The sequence below is a fragment of the Maniola jurtina genome, chromosome 14 (assembly GCF_905333055.1).
Source record: "Maniola jurtina chromosome 14, ilManJurt1.1, whole genome shotgun sequence".
Taxonomy (NCBI): Eukaryota; Metazoa; Arthropoda; class Insecta; order Lepidoptera; family Nymphalidae; genus Maniola; species Maniola jurtina.
The window spans coordinates 8834433-8859143 of record NC_060042.1 but is presented as its reverse complement, the minus strand read 5'-3'; the positions used below and the strand labels follow the sequence as shown (position 1 = coordinate 8859143).

The 24711-nt window shown below is 35.4% G+C and overlaps 1 long non-coding RNA gene across 1 annotated transcript; it reads left to right on the top strand.

Moving 5' to 3' along the window:
- Positions 1-5552: 5552 nt before the first annotated feature.
- On the top strand, positions 5553-24474 carry LOC123871673. Its single transcript, XR_006797320.1, has 3 exons — positions 5553-5563; positions 7079-7082; positions 24427-24474. It is a non-coding gene; the product is annotated as an uncharacterized LOC123871673 (long non-coding RNA).
- Positions 24475-24711: the final 237 nt, after the last annotated feature.

The window sequence follows — 24711 nt, the reverse complement described above, 5'->3', positions numbered from 1 at the left end:
AATTCTTCGAGCTATGTAAAGCATCAAGATATCAAGTAAGAAGTATTCCAATTAATGAGTCATAATAGCTATGCGTCTTTATTCAAGAACTTCTAGGTATACTTGAGAGGGCTCTCTCCGTCACTCGTTTCATACAATCGTAGTTCCAATTTCATTTGAATATTAAACAACCAAAGTCCATGAAATTTTGCGGACATATTCTAGAAACTAATATCTATGTCTGTGGTTTCCAGATTTCTGTTAAATTATTCGTTTTCAAAGTTACGCGGTCTTAAAAAATTTCATACAAATCTTTGAGCCCCTGTAATTTTAAAACTACTTACATATTTTTAGAAAAATCTAAAACATCACAGACACAGACATTAGTTTCCAGAATATGTCTGCAAAATTTCATGGACTTTTTTGCTTAATATTCAAATGAAATTGGAACTACGTTTGTATGAAGCGAGTGACGGAGAGACCCCTCTTAAACGTAGTATTGAGCAATCTACGTCAATGCTACAGAGCTCTCGACGTAGAATATACAATGTCACTTATGTAGAGTGGTCTACTCACAGCCCTATAAGAGCTTGCTAAATGACGTGCAGTGTGTTTGCAGAACTGGTTCATTAATTGCTCTTTCCCTCTACAATATACATTGGTTGGAGAATCTTCATGACGTTTTGCACATCTTCTTCTAAATGTAAACAAGGAAAAGGTGACTGCCTGACTGACTGACTGATGTAGATGGCTATTTCAAATCAGATGTCTGCTAACAAAGAAAAAATTCAACCCTCAATGGGATAAATTAATGTAATCCACGCGGATAAAGTCGCAGGCATAAGCTACTTTTTATAATACTTTAATTTTGATAGGGCTTTAAAATTATTTGTGTAAATTGTCATAAGCTTCTTTACTTATAAGTATTGTAGATAGGTTTTTGTGGGTGGCTCTCAAAAAAGTATTATGTAAAACTAAACAATGAATGTTATAAAATCAGAGCGACATAAAACATAACGATACTAAACAAGACTAGGAAACTCTTAAAATAAGTACCTGGTTGGTATGTTATTTTGCCTTATGAAAAATAGGTCGGTACGTACTTACCTAGTAAGTTTGATGAGGATTACAATACCAGAAGATTGTTTGTTTTGACCTATTATACGTACTTCAATTTCCAGTAAATATTAATTTACAAAAAGCACCAAGATAAATGTACTCGTAATGTTAACGTACCTTATTAAAGATGCAGACATACTAAATAAGAATTCATAAGTCTGCTTTCAAAAAGATATAAATGTGAAAGTAGTTTCATCTTGACTAAATCTCCGTCCAGTGGCGTAGTATACTGCATTGATGTCCAATGTGAATTTATCTTGGAATAAAGTAACATAAATCCTTTGAAATGCTACAAAGTTTCGCCTTCCCAAAAGTTGAGATCGCGATGTGAATTCCAAGTTAATTAACTGTCGCTGACAGGTCTACGTAGTCTCTTCCTAATATTGTAGGGTATAAGTAATAACAGTCTTACATACTTTAGTTAAAATATTATATTCACAGAGATATCTATTTTCCGCAGTTATTAAGAGTGCCCTCCATGGCGCTCCAAGTCGAACGTGCATGCTATTCCAATCAACATTCGGGCGGGGCATACCTACTCAAGAGTATACTACAAAAAACTGATTGTCAGTGCGAGGACATTAGGTCAGGCTTTGCCTACAGTACAGCAACCCTTAATGACGTGCGTCATTGAAGATTGGGACGGTCAAAACTACGACGAACGAACGAACATGACTGACTACAGTCAGCCATGTCGCTTGATACAGATGCTTACTTAATTCTAGTTAATAAAATCTTAATTTTGATATAAAGTAGAGACTCTGTTAACAATAAAGCAAGTATTTCTGGCCTCTGTTATTTGCATTGCTTTTATTTATTATACTTACCTACTTCTTTTACTTTTATTGCACAAAGTTGCTTTGATTCAGTTAACGAATAACGATGATAGAAATTCTACAAAAGTTGTTGTCACAGCAATACAATCCGGGATTATGTCTGGGACTCTAGTCTTTTATAAAAATATTTTCATTCAAAACTTTCGCAGGCAAAAGGGTTTGGAGAAAACTTCATTAGATTTTTATTCTGAAGCTTAAAATTTTCAAAGAAATTCTTTTGTTTGTTTCACGTTGAATCTTGTTAACATTATGTCGAACTATTGGCGAGGAATTATTGGTCCCTTGTGAATGACTTTTATTTTTGGAAACATCTAATAATATAAATAAAAGTTTTAATCACAGTGATAAATATTAAATGCTCAACCTAAACATTTACAGAGGTTCCCTTTATAATGTAGACAAGGAATGAGGCCGGATTTTACAAAATTCTTACGGGTTAGGGAGATTATAATATCAGGGAAGATTTATAATTTCAAACTCAAACTTAGAGCATTTATCCAAATTGGGTACCATTTTGATCATCAATTGTGGAATTGGTAAGATAATGATGTACATAATATAATTACGTAAACGTAAAACTGAAGCTACAAGGGTTAGAAACGCGCTCTGATCTGAGAAGAAGCCCAGCAAAGCCACCGAATGTCGGCAACATACAAAGTATTAAATAAAATGAAGAAATTATATTGTGTTACATAACATTAAATAATGGCTACCAAAAATTGTAAAAACTATACAAAACTAAACAACAAACAAAGTTATAATAGTGTACTTGGGACAATGTGGTACTCAAACTCAGCTTTAAAACTTGTAAACTGTGTGAACTTACATCAAAACACAATACCTATTCAATATCAAATAACAACTTGTTATTTTCACAGTATTTTAAATAGTGTCTACCTTTAAACAAATCTTGTAACTAACTACAAAGTCAAATAACAGAACGAATAAAGTTATATAAGTAGAACAAAGCTTATTGTTTATCGGAAAACCGTCCAAACATGTAGTACGTCTTGTTTTTCAATGGAAACTGAAAAATATACGTCACCCGTGAAGATCCGAGACAGTATCTGTAAGTTCGCTAGCAAACCCTTTTATATCACTTTTATAGATAACTAGTTTCGATTTTTTATAATCCAGTGAACTCTATTTTCCATGATAAAAAGTGGCCAATAATGCATACATTTTGAGAACGCATCCGTCATTTTTGCTGTACTGTACGATACAACTCACGGATAAGCATGATAGTTCCCACAGAGGAAGACCTTAATCAATTTTATTTGCAATGCAAACTGAAAATGTATAAGTTATTAAAGTGGCAATACCATACGAGCCTGGACAGTTGTAGGACTTGCTCAATGCACAGCGTACAGTGCTTAGTATGAGATTCTATATTTAACTAACCTAGACAAATTTCGAGCATCGAAATACTTCAGTGTTAAAATAAAACCAAAGTTACTTTTTATTTTAAAGCTCAAGCTCGTCCATACATCTATATTATTCTATAGCCAGCGCCCTAAGCTGATTTGACCTTAAATCATTGAGCTTTGGGTCCATTTTACTCTGAAGTATTGTGTTTCGATGCTCGAATTCAATCAACGTTGGGTGAGATATAGAATCTTATGCTAAGGCTACAGGTAAGTAGGTATATGAGGTAACGAGTCGCGGCACCGCCTTTGATCTCGCAGCATCCGCGTCGCCTTTACCTTCTTTGAGAACTGATTGAGCGTGCCACTCTGTGTGCATACGAGAGCGACTGCGCCAGTCCTGGGAAATTACTTTACGTATATCTATCAAAGAACTCAGTTTTCTTTTTGGGAAGTTTTGCTCTTTTAGTTATTTGTAGACTACATACTATATTATTAAAATAAATTGTAAAGTAAAATATTCTTTAATTTACCTACCTACACCATGACACCAATATTATAAAGGCGAAAGTTTGTGTGTATGTGTGTGTGGGTGTGTTTGTTTATTACTCCTTCACGCAAAAACTACTGGGCGGATTTGGCTGAAATTTGGAATGGAGATAGATAATATCCTGGATTAGCACCTAGGCTACTTTTTATCCCGGAAAATCAAAGAGTTCCCACGGGATTTCGAAAAACCGATATCAACGCGGCATCGGTTAATATCAAATACAGTAAAAAGTACATGATATTAGGTTGAACAATAGGCAGTTACATCGCTAATTTAATATAAATTAAAGCACTCTGTTATGTGGCATTCTGCTCATAATATTTCTCATAATACATCTCATTGAGGATCGTGATCCCTAGCCATTAATCACGTCATAATGACAGGAGTTAGATTAGAGATCCCGACGGTATTATTATCCCAAAAAAATCCGGACGAGTGAAGCGAGGATATACATAGTTTGAGGGTAAATACGATCGGCCTCAGAACTCGAGTAGCAATTTCGCGAAACTATTGCATCAAACACCCGTCGCACTTATGACCTTTTTCTACACGCCACACAGAACTATCGCACGTGCATAACCGTGCCACGCGAATATGATCATTAAAGTGCTAAGCGACCGTCTTTGACTGTACATAAACGACGGCCTTTGACTGTACATAAATTTCTAAATTCCGGTAATCGTATCCAGGACTGTTCACTTAAGAGGGCTCTCTCCGTCACTCGTTTCATACAATCGTAGTTCCAATTTCATTTGAATATTAAGCAACCAAAGTCCATGAAATTTTGCAGACATATTCTAGAAACTAATATCTATGTCTGTGGTTTTCCAGATTTCTGTTAAAATATTCGGTTTCAAAGTTACGCGGTTTTAAAAAATTTCATACAAATCTTTGAGCCCCTGTAATTTTAAAACTACATATTTTTAGAAAAATCTAAATCACCACAGACCAGATATTAGTTTCTAGAATATGTCTGCAAAATTTCATGGACTTTGGTTGCTCAATATTCAAATGAAATTGGAACTACGATTGTATGAAACGAGTGACGGAGAGAGCCCTGTTAAGATTACAGCGCTCACTATTACGTCAGGTAGGCCGTCATAATACCGAAATGTAATAACATTTCTGAAATGGTTCGGGGATAGCTTTGTAAACGTTTCAGTGGACCCGAGGTCCTTTCGTAATCCTTCAGACAGCCACGAGTGTCAACATTTTTGTGATTATTTACTGGACGACCTCGGTTTTAATTTAAGGTTATTGAAGTGCCATTCTTGAGACTGTAGAGATTTTTTCATATCTTAGCCGGTAAATTGGTAGCTTGCTGCTATCAGCGCCAAAATGGCGAAAATCAAGCCGCTTCAAAAACAGGTCCAGCGTACTTGTAATATTAGAGATCAAAACCAATTTTTAATCTCCAAAACTTACGAATGAATTTGATGACTTTGTCAGCGATAAAAAAGCATATGGCTCTAGTACACAATGGCCTATGATTTCGGCAAGTGATAGCCATGCTCCGCTATTTTTGAAATGTGTTATTATCCTTTGATGTTTAAAACATAATATCCCACAAAAATTGGCAACCTAGCGCTGGTCATACTAGGAAAATGTACGCCAATTAGTGACCCTGTAGTATATACGTTTGTCAAGTGTCGATGTGTATAAGGTAATTAATGTAACTTTAGGTACTAATAGACTTTTATTTATATGAAAGCTGTGTACCACCAATACATTCATTAATTAAGGCCACAGTTCCTAAGGGACCTAAAGTGGCGTTTCCCTATACTAGAGAATTAGAGGGACATCTTGGAAGGTGTCATTACTTTGAACTATTAGACCCTTTTGTAGATGGATGGCGAGCTCGGGTTTGCACCTTATCGCCATAGTTAATGGGTTGGTAGAACATTATTTCCTAAGTTAGTTAATTGATCTACATACATTGAAGTTAAGATCTATAGACCATACTTTGACTTTGCTCAGCGACTTTTAAACGAGACAGACTAAGTTAAAAGAAATTTAAAAAAATGTTATATTGACTCTGATTCAGTTGTATCAATCTATAAACTGAACTATCTAAATGTAGTGCTACCTCGATAACGATAATCTCTGTGAATAGACTGTATTCTTCTAGACCTGTCAATTTACGATGAAAATCAATAGTAAGTAATTAATCAATTAAACTGTTATCTATTGATAAATGATTTAGCAACTGTTATTAATTAGAAAAAACAACTATACAATTTTTGACAAATAACAACATTGCTAACTTCTCGCTTATCGACTTACAGATAGATTGAATGTATTGACTTCGACCGTTAGTTTGTTTAGTTTAGAGATTATGTGCAACCGAATTAACACCACTAGATGGTATCGTCATATTTGAATATAAATAATTACTATTTAGCCTTCCTTTTTCTTCACAATTTAGTTGTATTTTTGTGCACGTAGAATAAAATGAATTTCGGATACTATAGCAAAAACATTTCCCGGGCACAGTCAGTCAATAAAACAAAGCAAGCGACAGTTCCAGTTTTACAACGTAGACGTACATGGTCGGGTCTAAAGCAATTAGTGTTGTTTGGCGTGGGCACGTACGGAGTGATATTTGCGCGAGCGAGCGGGCAAATGTGTTTAGTCGAGAATGTTGTGTGGTGTATTCCATTGGTCTACGTGTGTAGTCGCCAATTATTCGTTTTCACTTCACTTCCATTGTCGCCGCCAAACACTGTAACTACATCTTGCCTGAATACTATTGGCGCTATATTGTGCTCTCAGACCCAGTTACACGACAGGCGGTTAAAGTTACATTACAACAAATTCACACATCGATATTTTATGGATTATTAATTTGGGATGCATCTCTAATCTCCTGTGAATCGAGCATTTTTCGTCGCTCACAAATCATAATGACATAACTTAAAATTTAGGAACCCCCGACACAAAAATCTCTGTAAGAAAACTAGAAAAGAGCTGATAACTTTCAAACGGCTGAACCGATTTTCTTTGATTATAACTAAGAACACTCTTGATCAAGCCACCTTTCAAACAAAAAAAAATTAAATTAAAATCGGTTCATTAGTTTAGGAGCTACGATGCCACAGACAGATACACAGATACACACGTCAAACTTATAAGACCCCTCTTTTTGGGTCGAGGGTTAAAAAAAAAGTTTTTTTGTGTATTAATCTAGCTACTTTCAAACAATTATGTTGCATGAAAACCACAATACTCAGCAAGGTGGTCATGCGCATTGGTTTTTAGTGCTTATCGCACGCGGAAAAACTATACGCCAATTGTTTCTTTACTAGTCCGCCCAAAATATTGGCCAAACGCATTGAGTCATTGTGTACTAGGCTCTTTACATAATTTATGGTAATATAGGAGCTAGACTGACCCGAACATTGTGCTTTTACTTTCGTTCGCCGTAAAAGCTTTTACAAGAAGAAATAAGAAGAGCAAGTTCAATTAAAACTTCTCTTTTTACTCCGCGCTTCCTAACAAAGGAAGTTGATTGTTCAATTTACATATTTCCTTTACAATGCGCTTCTTGCGCTTCTTGGCATCTTGCTAACCTAGATAATATTTTATTTGAACCTTAATACAATAATTAGGTAAGTACATAGCTTAGGTTCCTTCCCAGGAACAACGCACACCGGCAGAGCCAAGATGTGGCTTTAACAACTCATAGTAAGCTTTATACTTTTTTACTTTTCAATAAAACGTGCGTATTCTGTGTTTTGTTCAAGTATAGCAATTATATGCAAAGGAAGCTCGCTTTCCTTGGACATTTACAGAGAGGAGCCCAATTCTATGCCCCAAGAATTGAAGATAGAATTGTAGGCAAGAGCACTCCAGGTCGCCAAAGACGCAAATGGTTGGACGTCACAATAAAGAAGCTTTTTGGATGATGATCGCCAAACTTGGTTTCGAAGAAGGCACACAAAGATGATGACACCAATTTCAAAGTTATGTCAAAGTATAAAAAGCTGATTTTAATTTTTATCAAAAAAGACTCGCTCTACTCTATTTCGTTTGTTCAGCATAGAGTGCGTAATTTAATTATACTAGGCACGTGTTGGCTGTGACATAAATGCAAGATTTCCTCGTTTTCTTAACCTAATACAAACATTAATTAGTATACCTTTACTAATTAGCTAGCTAGTTGGCTAACTAGCATTGGCCGTTCCGGTTAATCCAGTGTCTTATGAACGCTTTGTTTTCCCAAGATAAAAAGTGTTATCACGTGTTATGTTGTCAATTTCTAAATAAGGGTCCTTCTTGGATTTTTTATATAATATCTCAAATTTGCCGGCCATATTTCTAGACTCACGTACAACCGGTGGACAAAGAGAGTAACGAGCTGGCCAGGCCCAAAAGGCACACGTGGTGGAGGAAGGCCGTATATCGTTGGGACGATGACATTAAAAAAAGTGGCGGGATCAAACTGGATGCTCAAAGCCCAAGATAGAGCAAAATGGATTTCTCTGGAGGAGGCCTTGACCTGAAAAGGGTTCTTCAATTAAAATATTACCTACTTTTAAGATACTTACTTTATTACCTTTAATCACCTAGTACTTAAGTTATATTTATGTAAAATTAGAGAAGAAATAAAAGGCTTTTTACTATTTATTATCTCAAATATCCCTACTTATAACAGTACGCGAAGTCCTGGTTTTAAGAACTAGTACTTAGTATTTAATACGAGTACACCACGCACGTTAGTGTTAAAATCTACTTTCCATAGGCGTCTTTTTTCAAAAGATAAATCTACCTAAGTAGGTACACGAAGGAAGACTGAAAATTTAGGGTCCCTATCTGATGATGTTATTCCTCATAGCGCTAGAAGGGTTTTTGAAATTAGTTTTTAATGAGTTATCTAAAGAAAATGTCTTTTAGGAGTTTACTCGCAGCTTTTATAAAAGGCTACAAAGTTTAACCGAAAAGTTTAGGTTGTGGTTTAAATTCCAGAATCAAGCGTTAATTAACTTTTGTTGACGTCTGGAACGAGTTACTTTTAACGCCCGACCCAAAAAGAGGGGTGTTATAAGTTTGACGTGTGTATCTGTATATCTGTCTATGGCATCGTAGCTTTATAACTAATAAACCGATTTTATTTTATTTTTGTTTGAAAGGTGGCTTGATCGAGAGTGTTCTTAGTTAAAATCCAAGAAAATCGGTTCAGCCGTTTGAAAGTTATCAGCTCTTTTCTAGTTACTGTTACTTTCACTTGTCGGGGGTGTTATAATTTTTTAATTTACACTTGTATTTTTTGCAGACATGAGATAGTTAAAATGTACCTAATAATTATGATTTAGATGATACTAGCTGATGCCCGCGACTTCGTTCCCGTGGATATATGTGTACGAAAATCCCGTGGGAAGTCATTGGTTTTCTGAGATAAATGTAGCCTGTATGCTAATCCAGGGTATAATCCATCTCTATTCTAAATTTCAGCCAAATCCGTCTTGTAGTTTTTGCGTGAAAGAGTAACAAATATCCATACATACATACAAACTTTTTTTAAATATACACGTTCTTAAATTCTTCAGTTTGTCTATTCCAGATTTGTCCAGGTTTGAAGCCCCCTGCAACTCAATATCTAGATACAACCATGCCTGGAAGGTCTTTATTGATGCTGTTAGTGTATCTCAGGTAGATAATTACCTCAGCAGTATCTCACGTTCTCTGAACAGCCTCGAGCCACAATTTGCTTATAATATCAAAACGCGCGCTTTATTATTAGTGCAAGCTGTTCGAATATTGTGCATCAGTTTTGAAAGCATAAAGTACACTCACCTACTAATATTATAAACGCGAATGTTTGTATGTATGGATGTATAGATGTTTGTTACTCTTTCACACAAAAGCTACTGGACGGATTTGGCTGAAAGGAAAGTAGATAGATTATATCCTGGATTAATACATAGGCTACTTTTTATCTCGGACAATACATACATACAGGTAAACACGTAACCCTCGTTTGGGCTTCGCTGCAGTCAGTTAAAAACCTTTATCCACGGGAACGAAGTCGCAGGCATCAGCTAGTTTCTCTATAGTATAGCTAGGTAAAACCTAATATCGTTGAATATAAAAGACAGGATGAAAGGCACTAACCTGTGGACATATCAGATTTTTCTCTAAGTATTACCTACTTACCGATTTGTGAAAATTTCATGTGCTTCCCCGCGCCTCTCGCTATTTTTGCTTTTATTATAACAAGTAGGTAAATAGAACTAAGTAATAACTATGTTTAAGAAACAGTTTAAATGCTTTGTTAAACTTTGTTGGGAAATAAACAAAAGCAAAGCAGTGTAAAATAAAACAATCGCTATAAAGTCTGTGACTAAAAAAAAAACATTTATTTCAGGATTTTATACTTTTTTAAGTGTTTTGGAAAACTATATCTAATAATGTTTGGTAGGTAGGTACATTTAGTAACATTTAATACAGAATTTTATAAGAAAGAACCAAAATAAATGTAGAATAGAACCCCAAGTCTACAGTTTTATTAAAAAACTCTCTCGTCCAGAGTTAAAGGTTAAAATTGAATGTCAATATTTTAAGAAAATAATACCAATCCGTATGCAGTAGAAGTGCAATCGGTATGGAAATCTCCCGACGTCTGACAGCTATCCAATATGCCTTGTGGCGCACAGTGCAGTAGAACAATCATGGGACACAAATGGAATGAATAAATAAAAGGACGGCAAAGCTGTTTCCCGATCGAGTAAGCCTGCGGTGCTTGTTGTCATTTTGTTCACATGTTTATGGCTCTTAGAGCGTTTTTCAGCACCGTGCCACCAGCAATTGGAAGATAAAGATATCGCACACTGTCTTAGAGCCGCATAAACTGCAAGATGCGCATTTTTTAGTACTCTGAATACAATTGATTTTGGCAACCTGGATCTTAGAAAAGCGTAAACATCAAGGTCAACCTCTGTAGTTTGTCATCATCAGCCTATCTACAAAGCGCCCGATGAGTACCAAATCTTGCTGCTGGGGTCTCATATTGTATGCATGCATGTATTTTCAGAACAAATGCGCCTGATGCACCACACATACTGTGAGGCTGCAAATACACCTGCAAGTTTTACTCACATAAGTAGCTTACGTAATCAATAAATTTTGTAGGTATTTTCTTTAGATGGTGAAAGAAAGAATTTTGAGAAATTCCTATGTATTCACGCGAACATAGTTGCGGAAAACAGCTAGTGTACAGTAAAACTTTACCGTATGACAGATAACCAATATTCTCTCAAGCCAGTGCAGCGGGACAATCATAACAGAGCAACATCCCAGGACCGCCAGACATCATTTATTTTCTGAGAAACAAAATGTGTGGGATACAGTTGTCTTAGTGTGTAGGTACTTAGCTTGTGGCGTCGGCTCATTTATATGTGTTAGGTGCTAAATGTAGCTACCTCTACGTATAAATAGTAGGTATTTACTGTTCTTAAAGCCTGAGTGTTGATTTTTATATACTATATTTTTGCAGAATATTGTTGATAATAATAATTAATATTCAATACTGCCAGACGCTTTGCGTCACGGCGGTGATTTGGCTGACTCTTTAAAGTTCACAAAAAAACTTACCTAATCAATCTTACTTATAATAGTCTGAGTCTAAATTGTTATATTATGATACTCAGCAAATAATATACCACATAAAAATCAGCACTAAGACTTTGAGTAAAGCGAGTAATGTTCTTACGTAACTTTAACCGTTATGTTATCTTTAGATTGACCGACGCGGCGCGTCGGAACAAGCTAGTAAATGTGCGTACGTTAAAAGCACACAATAGTATTACCTTATCCAACACAATATTTTGTTTCTAGGAAAATTAGTAATGTCTGGCGGCACTGGGATCTTGGACCATGATATGGGAGAACACAAAACAAACGATCGAGAAAGAGCAACAAAGCTTGATCTAAAAATAATTCACTGTGAAATATAATAAACTTTTCTTACCCATCTGTTAGCTTTTGCTCTCGGTTTTGCTCGCGCGCGATTCAGATCTAAGTTTATTCAGAAATGTTTTACTTCCCAGAAAACTATATTTAAAGTAAGTATTTTTTTATAATTTCAAGTAAGTAAGTATTTAATCATATCATAAAACAATGTCAACAGTTAAAACTACTTATAATCGTATATATCGTAATTAATATTTTTTTCGTAAAAACGTCGCGTCGTCAAAAAGTCCGCCCCTGATTGCTCCTGGGCTTGGATAAGTGTTTAATTCATCCAAGCTCCTTCTTACAGAACCCTAAAAAGATAGTATGGAAAGTTATGTTGCACACAATCTCTAAACTAAAATGGCAGATCTAAATATTATATTGCTATCGTTTTCATAATACTATGCTCCCTGTGAAATAGGATAAGATAAGATTAAAGGCTGAGTCACACCAACACGTACACGTGAACGTGCGTATTGACGAGCGTAAACCCTTAACATACCGGGTTACGCATACGTCCACGCTTTACGCAAGCGGTGTGCCATGTTTCATACAGTTCCATACATTACATCGCAATGGTACGCGCTACGTCTACACTTACGCAGCCTGTGTGAACAAGCTATTAGACATTTTAGTTTAGAGATTGTGTACTTACAACAGAATTGGCCACAAAATCGCTAGTTTTCAGTAATTATACAAGTGCTATTAATTACATAGTTAACGACGCATATAAAACAAACATAACAAAGGGTCAGAAAATGGGACCTTAGAGAAAGGATAGAGGTAAATAAGGTAATTAGAGAGGTAAACGAGCCCCCTGGCGTCATGGTCGCGTTTTATTTTCCAGCAATTGTTCACAGTATTGCTTGCCTTAGAAACTATTCAGCTGATAACTCACTTTTTTTTACCGATTCGCTACGATGCTGATCAAGCGGATAAAAGCGGAGAAAGCGTAGTGGTTAAGACCTCGGCCTCTTATAGAAAGGTCTGGGGTTCGATCCCGAGCACGAACCTGTAACTTGTTAGTGTACGTGGCACTGCCTATCCAATTAGATATTGAAAAAAAATAATTTCAGAGTTATGTGCGTTTTAAGCAATTAAATATCCCCCGCTTGAACGGCGAAGGAAAACCTCGTGAGGAAACCTGGATGTCTGAGAGATCTCCATAATGTTCTCTAAAGTCTGTGTTGTGAATCCGTATTTGACGTATTTGACCTGCGTGGTACACTATGGCCAAACCCTTCTCATTAATAGAGGAGAGTCATGCTCAGTAGTGAGCCGGTAATAATTGGTTGATTATAATGATTATGATTATGACTAAGTGGCAGTAGGCTTGTTACGTTGTCCTAACACCGACGGCCGCTGGAGTCATATTCAAAAAAAATTCAAAATTCAAAATATTTTTATTCAATTAGACTTTTAGTTGTACTTTTGAATCGTCAAGAGCATCTACCACTGGTATCGGAATGCCTTTCCTACCAAGAAGATCCAGTGATGTTACCATAAAGTGATGGTAGTGGAAACCGCGTGTCAGCAAACGGTGTGGGCTTTCAAGCCGGATGGAGCAATGACATCTGGAATTTGAAAAGTGGCTGGCATCGATAAGATGTGAAAGGCTGAAGATAGGCAACGTTGGTGCTCGAGTACTTCAAAGACGTGTATAGGTCCAACAGTCGCATCATATTGACTGCTATTGTTCTTGTTGATGATGATGATGAAACCAATATTATAAGTTTTTTTTTATATTTTTCTTTTTTTTTTAAATAATCTTATCACTTTTTGATTTTACAGCCTAAGGCTACTTGTACCCTGTGGATATACATAAGGAGTTCCCTTGCTGTATAAATAAATAAAAAAAAAAACGTAAAAATCATAACAGAAACCATTCCAATTTACTGAATGTTTTAATCAACCGCTCTTCAAGAAAGGTATTGAAAATTGAGCAAATATGATGTTTCTCATTTCTTATTTTTAGTTTCCTTTTTAATTTCCTCTGAAGTTGCGCTTTGAGTTTTCACTCTATACAGAAACGTGGTTTCCCTCATCTCAAAGCCATATTTAGAAATAATAACTGTTTCAAGTTTCATTTGCGAATACTTTTTATGATACTTATTCAGTGAAATACAGACAGGAAAATGTGCAAAACTCACGGCTAGATTTTTAATTTTAGTTATATAAGAGTTCAAATCCATGCGTACGTAACCTTAAATTAAATCCATGCATACCTAGGGGTTTATTATGACTTACTACTCTTAGTACATAATATTTAAGATTTTCTTTGTTGACGAAGTATGATAAATTAATCGATTAAATTACGAATGTCATTTTTACGTGATCACTGTGTTTAGTAGTCGACAAAAGTCTTCAATCAGTGCGCTATTCTGTTGTGGGGCTGAAACTTGAACATTTACAAGCTGCCTGATCCATAAAATCAAAGTCTCAACAAGCTAGGCTAGGCTGTGTTAGGCATTTTCCTGAATTAGATCCGAACCAAATATACCTGATATAATCCAAATCATCAGGAAACCAAAGTGGCAGTGAATAGGCCATGATTGTCGTAGAAGCGATGGAAAGTTCTAGAGTGGAGGCCACGTACTAGTAAGCTTCGTGTAAGGAATCCTGATGGGCTGGTGATATAAAAAGTGATTGAGTGAGAAGGGTGATGGCAGAGTATGGTGATGCTCACTAGGAAAGACTACGTTCAACAATGAACATCCATAGCTGATGATGATGGTGATTGTGTTTAGCAGTATATATGTATCCACACACATATATCGACATATGGATATATGTGTTTGTCGCTTGTTTCCCTCATAGCTGCCGAAGTACCTACTTATTCGACCTTGTAAGAGGTCTCGACATTGCTTAAATGTCTTTGAATTATAATCACAAAATATAATAATAATTCTGCATTATGATGAAGCAACTATCAAACTTACATAGCGCTTAAGCTAACATGCTACGCTGGAACATCCTCCCAGCTAACTTCCTAGACACGTGAATAACTTATGAACTGCAATTATCCTTATGGTTGGAATGAATTTGGCTTTAATCTCCATATCTAGCTCCTATCGTTTCAGAGTTATTAAATGGAATACTGATTAGTTCTAGCTAAGCGTTTAAGTTTATAGACTTCCTAGTACCTTCAATTTGATTTAAAGCATTTGTTATAGGTATACCTACTCAATGTTACTATGGAAATACTTTCGAATGTACTAATCTAATTACTACTAGCATTAATATTTTTTTATTCCATTACGTACAAGTTAGTCCTTGAAATGATGGTAAGTGATGATGTAGGCTAAGATAGAAGCGGGCTAACTTTTTTTTTAAACAGGTTTTTATTAAACCCACCCCTTATCAGTTTCTACACGGCATTGTACCGGAACGCAAAATCGCTTGGCAGCACGACTTTGCCGGCAGGGTAGTTCTAGCCACGGCCATAGTGAGCTAAGCCGTGGATCGGATGGACAGACAGACAGTTTACAACTAAACCACACTAGTGACATTACTATCCCAGATATTAGCTTCAACGTTTAACCTATTAGAGATACAAATATGCAGCTGTAACAAATTGTTTCCGTAAAATAAGCACTTTCTTATGAGGATTTGATAATAATTCATAGGACGCTTTAAGTGCATCAATAAAGCTGACGGCACGTGCTTCCACTCCGTGCGATCATTGCTAACAAAACAAACACTAGCAACTAAATTGTAGTTTTCCATCGTCTGCACTAAGCTCAAAATCCACGCTTATGTTGCTGGCAACTTGCCACGGCTGCTCGAACTGTGCTTTGCATAATAATGACCCAAAAATGAGAAAGTACACACTTCGAAAACGTATTAAGTCTACGTTATTCTGAAATGGCGTTCTAAGGAAACTTTATATCGTTACTTGGCCCTATTTCTGTTCTGTTGTTACTTAGCCCTTTGTTTGGTTTTATTTAAATAAAATGTTTCTTTTGTATAAAGAGATGCTATCCAAAAAAGATGTGATAGCCTAGTGCCACCTTTTTAACCCCCGACCCAAAAAGAGGGGTGTTATAAGTTTGACGTGTGTACCTGTGTATCTGTCTGTGGCATCGTATCTCCTAAACTAAAGAACCAATTCTAATTTAGTTTTTTCTGTTTGAAAAGTGGCTTGATCGAGAGTGTTTTAAGCTATAATCCAAGAAAATCGATTCGGCCGCTTGAAAGTTATCAGCTCTTTTCTAGTTACTGTAACCTTCACTTGTCGAGGGTGTTATAAATTTTTAATTTACATTTGTAGAACTTTATGGGAATCTCTCAAGTATGCATGTTTCTTCCGATGTTTTTCTTCTCCTTTAAAGCAACTGCTATTTAATTGCATAAAATGCACACAATTATCTCCGAAAAGTTAGTGCGTACCCGGGATCAAGCCCCAGACCCCAAATAGGTGGGATCTTCACCACTAGGTTATCACCATTTTTCATTTTCACAATGTCAGGACAAATAATCTGGCTGTATATTGTCCATCAGATTACATTGCGGATCCAAGCGTGTTAGATTTCCCAGAGGAACCCGACTCCCAACGCTCAAAGCCGGCATAAAGTCCTCTTGGAACTCCGGAACAAACTTCATACATAAACATCTCTAAACGGGGTGTCACACTAGGTCAACTTCGAATGTTATTCATTTTAAGTGGTCTATTTTTCTTGAGACCTACTTTGGGATTTTTGAAATGGTCAAAAATGTGCTAGATACACCATTAAAGGAGATAGAAAATAATAAACTCATAAAAGTCGCAAGAGGCACATTTTCAGTACACAAAACTCGAGTAACGTCAGCAGCATCGGGCGCGCTGAAATATGCGTCAGTTTCTGCTGATGTGATGGACATTCGATCTGATTATGAGGAGTTTATTCGTAGCGCGCTTCAAACAAATGTCATTTGGTTCACGTTTGACCCTCCTATTCGAACTCAATGAAAGTTTGTAAGATTTACATAAAATTTTCGAGCTCGTGTTACTTTGAAACTACAGGTTTTTATAGACACAGATATTTTTTTTCTAGAACGTAAGTATCTGAAAATAATGTACCTGTAAATGTAATTCAATTTGATTAATGAGTATCAAACTACCTGCGTTTGTGTGGTAAGCGCTAGGGAATGCGCTAGGGAAACTCCTCTTAAAATTTCGCTCGCATTTTTATTAATAAGTGTATCGTACGTCTCACGATTTTTTCTCACTTGCGAGTTAACCCGCAAAGTTCCTCTCTTAGTATGCAATCTCTATTAGCGTTTTAGAGAGTGGAACTGGTAAAAGCGCCCATTCTCATACAATAGATGTTAAAGAGGGTGAACATTAGAATTATGAATATCGGACGCACGCAATAGATTCAATCAAGCACTTCATCATGTTATACGGCTTCATACAAGCTCAACCGATACAATGGTTATTGTCTCTCTGATCCAGCATTTGACGGATCGCATGGAACGCGATGTTAATCGCGCGTGTGATGTTCGGATGTGGATGAATACGTAATCCTGATAGATTGCTCTTTTTCCATAGCTCATACGCGCAGCACTCATAAACGGCTTTCTATTCTTTTGTGCTACCGCGGTTGCTTTTGTTCTAAAGAAGATTGTGTTTGCACAAAATTGTGGGTCAAGAGTGACTGTAGAATAAAAACCGGCCAAGTGCGAGACAGACTTGTGCACCGAGGGTTCCGTATTTGGGTATTTTGCACGATAAATCAAAAACTGTTATGCTTAAAAATAAATAAAAGTCTGTTTTAAAATGTGATACCCCTTTTGATATAGTTATCTTCCTTTGAGAATTGAAATATGTTTTAGTATATAGAAAATAATAAAGAAAAGAATTAGAGAGGGAAGTAGTATAGAAAAGGTAAACTTTGATTGATATCGAAGAAAAAATACAAGAAGAGATTGTATATTTTCTGATACGATATCGATACAATCTGTGTACTTTTGGATCTGAATTTGTGAACAAACTTTAGTGTCAGCCAGCGGGAACTTTCACGCAATAATTTTTTTACCCCCGACCCAAAAAGAGGGGTGTTATAAGTTTGACTTGTATATCTGTGTCTGTGGCATCGTAGCTCCTAACCGATTTTAATTTAGTTTTTTTTTGTTTGAAAGGTGGCTTGATCGAGAGTGTTCTTAGCTATATAGCCAAGAAAATCGGTTCAGCCGTTTGAAAGTTATCGGCTCTTTTCTAGTTTAACCTTCACTTGTCGGGGGTGTTATGAATTTTTAATTAACTCTTGTTACAATTTAAACTTAGTAAATCCTAGGGGTTTCCGTTATCCGGGCTTTTACAGTCAGATAACATATACCTACATGACGTATTTCTCAATATTCAAGATTTCATTGACGAATGAATAGAATGCCAGAACAGCTATTCACGTAATCATTTTTACAATTCCCATCGTCGTCCGTGAAATAAGAAAGTGGTGACATTAAATTTACGATCCGATATTGGTAAAGCCCGAGAGAAATCTTGGTAGGTACTTACCACGGCGTTGCACATCGGAAAAATTAATATTGTAACTTTTACAGTTGCAATTCCTGAAATCCAAAATTATTACTGCTTTATGACTACGAATATTATTGGGAATTGGAAAAATTTACGTAATAATTTTTAATTCTGGCGTTTCTTGCTCTATGATAGGACTGCGCCAGTGTTTTATGACCTGATATCGGAAAATTCAGGAACAATCTCGCTACTCATTAGAGCATTGTAAAACTAGGAACCTTACTGAAACTTTGGCGTTCATTAGATTATAGGTTCTGCTAATGGTTCTGCAGGTTCATACTGTTGCAGACTGTAAATGTCCGTTTTTCGGTCTGTCTGTTACCTTTTCACGGCCTATCCGTTAAACCAATTTTGACGTCTAATGTAGAAATACCTTGCTTTCCGGGGACGGATATAACTTACTTTTCATCCCGGAAAATCAAATAGATAGCATGATCTATTTATTAAATTTTCAGTTTATTTCACTTTATAGAGTATATTTACCATCAGTTATATAAAATTTAAACTTGTTGAATTTTCGTTTATGAAAGTTTTTTTTAAATTATAATAGGTAAAGGGAACAATTGTCTCGCAACGCATTTTGAATCGTTCAACGTGAATACTACATAAGAGAAGAAAGGACATAGCGTAGCAATACATAACCGTAAAACAGTAAACCAAAATAAAAATATTCACAAAATAATCCGTAGTTTATGTGACAGCGTCAAAACCCATATTTAAATAGTCGGTTTCTTGTTCCATCTGGATAAAGGATTTAAAAAATCCTGTAGAAATCCTCAGTATTTCATAAATGAAAAAGATCTTCTATAGGCGACTTTGTACCTACCAATTTTTCAAGAAATCGGTTGAGTATTCCAACACATAACAAGAAACACACACTTTTGATATATCTTGAATCTTTGGGTGTACCTACTATACGGATTAATATAGTAGGTAGTAGAATCACATATAATTTCAGTAGAAAAATATCGCTCGAATGTTATAAACTACGAGTAACTATATCAGAGGGGATATACAATAAAAGTTACCATTCGTCTTGAATACACACATTCTCGCCTCATAAGGAAAATGTGACAGAAGCTGAATACATATTTCATCAGAAATAACACATATTTCACAATCAAGTTCACGTCGTTGATCGTATTGCCGATTTCACTTACTTCTTTTTTCTTTATTCGCTTGATTTGTGCTCTGTGATCGTTTCGCTGCAATAGTTTTATGCTATGCTATTGGATTTTTGTCATATGTTTTATGTTTTTAGGGTTTCGAATCTCAAAAGGAAAAAGGAACCCTTATAGGATGCCTTATAGGAATTATAAGGAACCATTATAGGATCACTTCGTTGTCTGTCGGTCTATCTGTCAAGAAACCTTCCCGTTGACCTAAAATTATGAAAGACAGGTAACAGACCAGATCCTAAGCCTGATCCGGAAATAGTAAGATAAAATAGTATCATCATTTGACCCATCGCACGAGAGATAAAAACTTGTCAAAATTGCTGTAATACTTATTAAACTGTACATATATATTTCTTTACACTGTGGCAATGGCGAATGTCTTTATCAAAACTGTAGAGAGCGAAATCTTCACAAGTTTTGCTATACAATTTGTATGAATGAACATTTTCCGCCGCTCCTATTTATTTCTTAAAAAAAACTTACAAGACTCTCTGATTTTTAAAGTCAGATGAAATGATTGTTATAAGATGCATACTTCGGGTAGCCTTATTGATCTGTTTATGATGAATATTGTTAGAGAGAAATACAACAATTTAATTTTTAATATAGTAATATATAAAGTAGATATATGTGATTCAGCGCTTATTTTGTCTATCTCATTTAAAAATCCCGTGGGAAATATTTAATTTTTCGGAACACAAACAGCCTACACCCATCCCTGACGTGCAAGCTAATACTGTACTAAATTGAGTCAAAATCGATTAAACGGACAAAACAGACAGACAGACATTTTCGCGTTAATAACGTTAGTATGGATTTAGGTTACAGATCCAGAAAGCACAATATTATTGAAGTATCAAAGTTATTGTACTACTTACAGTTTTCAAATAAGGAGCTTCCAAAAGTTCAAACATTTTTCTATGGGTCCTTAAAAACAAAAAAGTTTTTGACGTATCATATCCCCTTAATGGATAACAACAAATAACTTTGGGCTCCACCTAAGCCTAAATGGTGAGGTGGGTACCGGAGATGACGTGATGAATTGGATCCATTTCCTCTTGAACGGCCGAAGGAAGGACGCCCAACATGGAATGCTAGACCGGCGCGGTGGCGGTTATTGCAAATTAAACGGGGAATTTTGGAAGGATGGGATAACTGCACGTCTATTTGAAAAGTATTTAATATTATTAACTTTTATTTGGATGACCCAACTTGAGTCCATGGACTCAAGTCAAGTCATGGACCATGGGACATTGAACCTTGGTGCCGAATAAGTTAACCATTAGACCAACTAGGCAGTCGTACTCACGCCTTTTTTTTGTGAGGAAATTCCGTCATGCGGAGCACAGAGGTTATACAAGTTTTACGATTAATTGGAAGAAAAATATCATTTCATCACCAAATAATCACAAGCAAGTTTACATATTTATTTATTTACTTACTTACAGACTTACTTACTTAGGTACTTACATATACCTTCTATACATCATATTAAACTTACTTTACCATAATTTACTGAATTACACTTTATGGACTTAAGTTACCTACTTAGAAATTAAAGATTTAGGTAAATAGACAGATTTTTAAGAGCTACACTAAAAACAACCATTGTAATCCGCCTTGTTGCTACAAGTTTTGCGTATCAAAAATATGAAAACTGCACAATCAACTCTCTTTATTAGGAGCAAGGATTAAAAAGAGAAGTTTTAATTGAACTCGCAGCTCTGTTAAAGCTTTTGCAAAAAATAAAACTGAAAAATGGTGAGTGTTCTTTACAGAGGCGGTTTTAGCTCGAAATTGCAAAAAACTATGTCAAATTTTAACCGTATTTTATTTTGGTTAGGATTAGTTCCAAAAATTAATTGTTTATATTACTTTCATTGATTATATCTATACATATAATAAAATTGTAGAAAAGTGGTGTCTGTACAATGGAAATATATAAAAAAAAAGTAGCAGGGGTTGTTATTATATCGATGCCGAACCCGAAATTGTAATTAATTATTTTTTTTGTCTGTTTATCTGTGTGTTTGTGCACACTAATATCAGAAACGGCTTATTCGATTTAGATACGGTTTTTACTAATATATTGTAGTAAGCTTCACTTAACATTTAGTGTTTATTTCATGTCAATCGGTTCATAAATAAAAAAGTTATGTCAATTTAAAGAATCACGGTGAATATTTTTAACGTACAGAGTACTTACTACACGCCTCGCGCCTGAGCGTCCGTGGCTATATAAACCAAACGACGGTATATGTAATTCAAAATATGCTGCCCGAAAAGTCACTATTCCACGCGAACGAAGTCGCGGGCACAGCTAGTTATTAATATGTGGGTAGTGGGTACTGCATTTTGTATGGGTATGTATTTATTTAAAAGTTTTAAAGTAAATAACAATTACTACTTTTCTAAATTTTTGTTTGTAAATTCACTTAACACTTCTAAGTGACTAAACGGATTTTAATGCATCTTTCTCTACCATCTACAAAACATATTACGGGAAAGATTATAATATCCATAACATATTTACGTTTAATGAAATAGTTTACTATTGATATTATAGGTATAAATATTTATTTTCAGGGCTATTCGTGCAAATTCAAGCAAAAAGTGAAATCGTAAATAAAAAAATCACGAAGACTTCGATATTTACTTAAATATAAAACATAAGATATATATCTTTATAGAACCTCTAATAAAAAGTCAAAGCACAAAATATATCACTGGCAAAGCTTTTTAGTTCAGCTCGGACCTTTTACTTTATTTTTATGCTTTAAAATAGCAATTTATATATTCTAGCTGAGACTAGAACTATCAAAAAGATATGAGACTCGATAAGATAATTTCAAAAGTATCAAGAGGTCATTGCTTTGCAACTATGTTGACGTTTAATCTCGCTTAAAATATAGCGTTCAGGGTTGCATCCGAGCATTTCTCTTAGAAATAAATAGAAGCGGTGGAAAGTGCTCACTTTGCACAAATTGCAGGGCAAAACTCGCAAAGATCTCGCTCTCTCCAGTTGTGATAAAGCGAGGCGAATCGCTTTATCACGTCACAGTCTAGAAAATACTAGCAGTAGTTTTATAGTCCGAGATACCACTGCATGATCTCTTTACCCACGTTATTCAATTGAAACACATTTTTTTTTAATTTGTGAATAGTTAATATTCTGTAACATTATATATTCTGTAAGATAAATGATTCTATTAAGTAAAAAGAATGAGAAATCCATTTAGAAACATATTTTTGCCTTCTTGTCTATTAAATTTCCCGCTTTTCTTGCCAAAAATATGTTGTATACAATTATGTAAATAGTGTTTCCATTTATTATGAAAATAAATTATATAAAAAGATTCACTAAAAAGCAATGTAAATAAGTAAGTTAAATAAAAACTAGAGGGTCTTGAAATTGATGTATGGTTGGATTATTTTATGAAACTGAATTAAATTATATATTCTTGAATAATGGATTAACTAAGTATCTAAAGGATTCTCTATGCAGCGTCATACTGGGTATGCTACAGGTTATAGTTACTAAATGCTATAAACTCCAAAGGATAGCCGCATCTTACACAATATTCCATTAATAAGAGAAGTAACGAAATACCTAGTCTAACATTGAAAAGTCTAACATTGTAGCATAAAATAATATAACAACGTATGATACTGACAATTAAACACTTAATATTTAGATTGTAAGTTTTGCTTTAATTTGCTACACTGTGACCCTGCAGTGCAGTATTCTCTTTGGAAAGCTTAAAATGCATCTCGAGTCTCGACACATTTGCGCAGTTCATTACCAAAACAGGTCTCTGGCAAAAAAAGTAAGATTCACATCTTCAATAAGGACATCAGAGGCCCTAGTGCAATTTTTAAGTCCGAAAAAATATGATATTGTTATCCTGAGTTTGCGCCGGGAAACATTAAATACGTGAATGTTTGATAGGATGTTTGATATTATGGTTAATTCCACAAGCTGTGTCTTTCTCTCTGCCTTCGCACTGCAGAAAATCAAGTTAAATTCATCGATAGATTTCAATCAAATGCTGCAAATTGTCAAACTAAGGGCCGTATTCACAATCATTAAGTACCTACTATGAGGTCTCCAGTGCGCTCGAAGCCTCGAACGCATAGTGTAGGTTCCACCAATATCATTGTAAATTAACGTGACACGGTCATCTGATTGGTGAAACCTTTACTGTGCGTTCGAGCGCACTGTGAGACCTCATAGTAATGATTGTGAATACGGGTATAATTCTCCTTTACAAGTTATGTGACGATGCGAACGCGGTTCGATACATAAATAGCTAGAAAAAAAATTAACCTGTTTTTACTTTGTAAAGGTTTCATTAGTGCAAAATTGAGGTTACGTGAAGCTGCCGAATTTATAATTATAGAGCTGATAATAATAACATAATAATATGTTTCTAATAGTTAACCTAAAAGTCGAAATACTTTACAAGTAGGTACCACACCTGAGCCACTGACTGCACGAGTCTCTCTGAGTACAAACTTGAAGCCTATCAAAATTTTCGAACATATCTTTAAAGTTGTATGTTATAAAGGAAATTTTCAAAAGACAATCGAGTTGGTATCAGAAGTAGCCTCTGAATTCGCCATAAAACTTCAAAGGAACGCTTACCAAAGCGAAGATAAAAGTACTTTGTGGGAGTTTTGGTCGAATTCAAAAGCTATTCGAATAAAAAGTGAGTCAGAAAGCATCTTTAGATAGTTGCACGTGATTAAATTTACATTACCGCCTTTCCAAGTTTCAAGAGTTTTTTTACTTAGTTACAAGGTTCCGTCGGAATGTTTGCTAAGTGTTTTTGTAAGATATTTTATTCAGGTTTGCAGACATACAAAAAACAATTATTAACTTATTTTGGACCTGACAGGTGATTCGCTAACTCCGTTTAAATCATACCACTAGCTCATTTGACGTTGGTTGGTTCTGCATTGCTGCTTCACTGAGTGAAATTAAAATATTTTTTGTAGAAATCTGTCGATGGATTAAAATAAATGTCTCGCTCGGTTGCTATCATTATGCATTAGACACAGAATTAGCGAATCCATTACAACGCAATAGTACGCGCTACGTCTACGCTTACGCAATGCTTACGCAGCCTGTGTGAACGAGCTTTTAGTCGCGATACCTACAACAATCACTGATCGCCGATGCTAAAACTGTCTGGTGTGCTAAACGTACTCTTGGAGC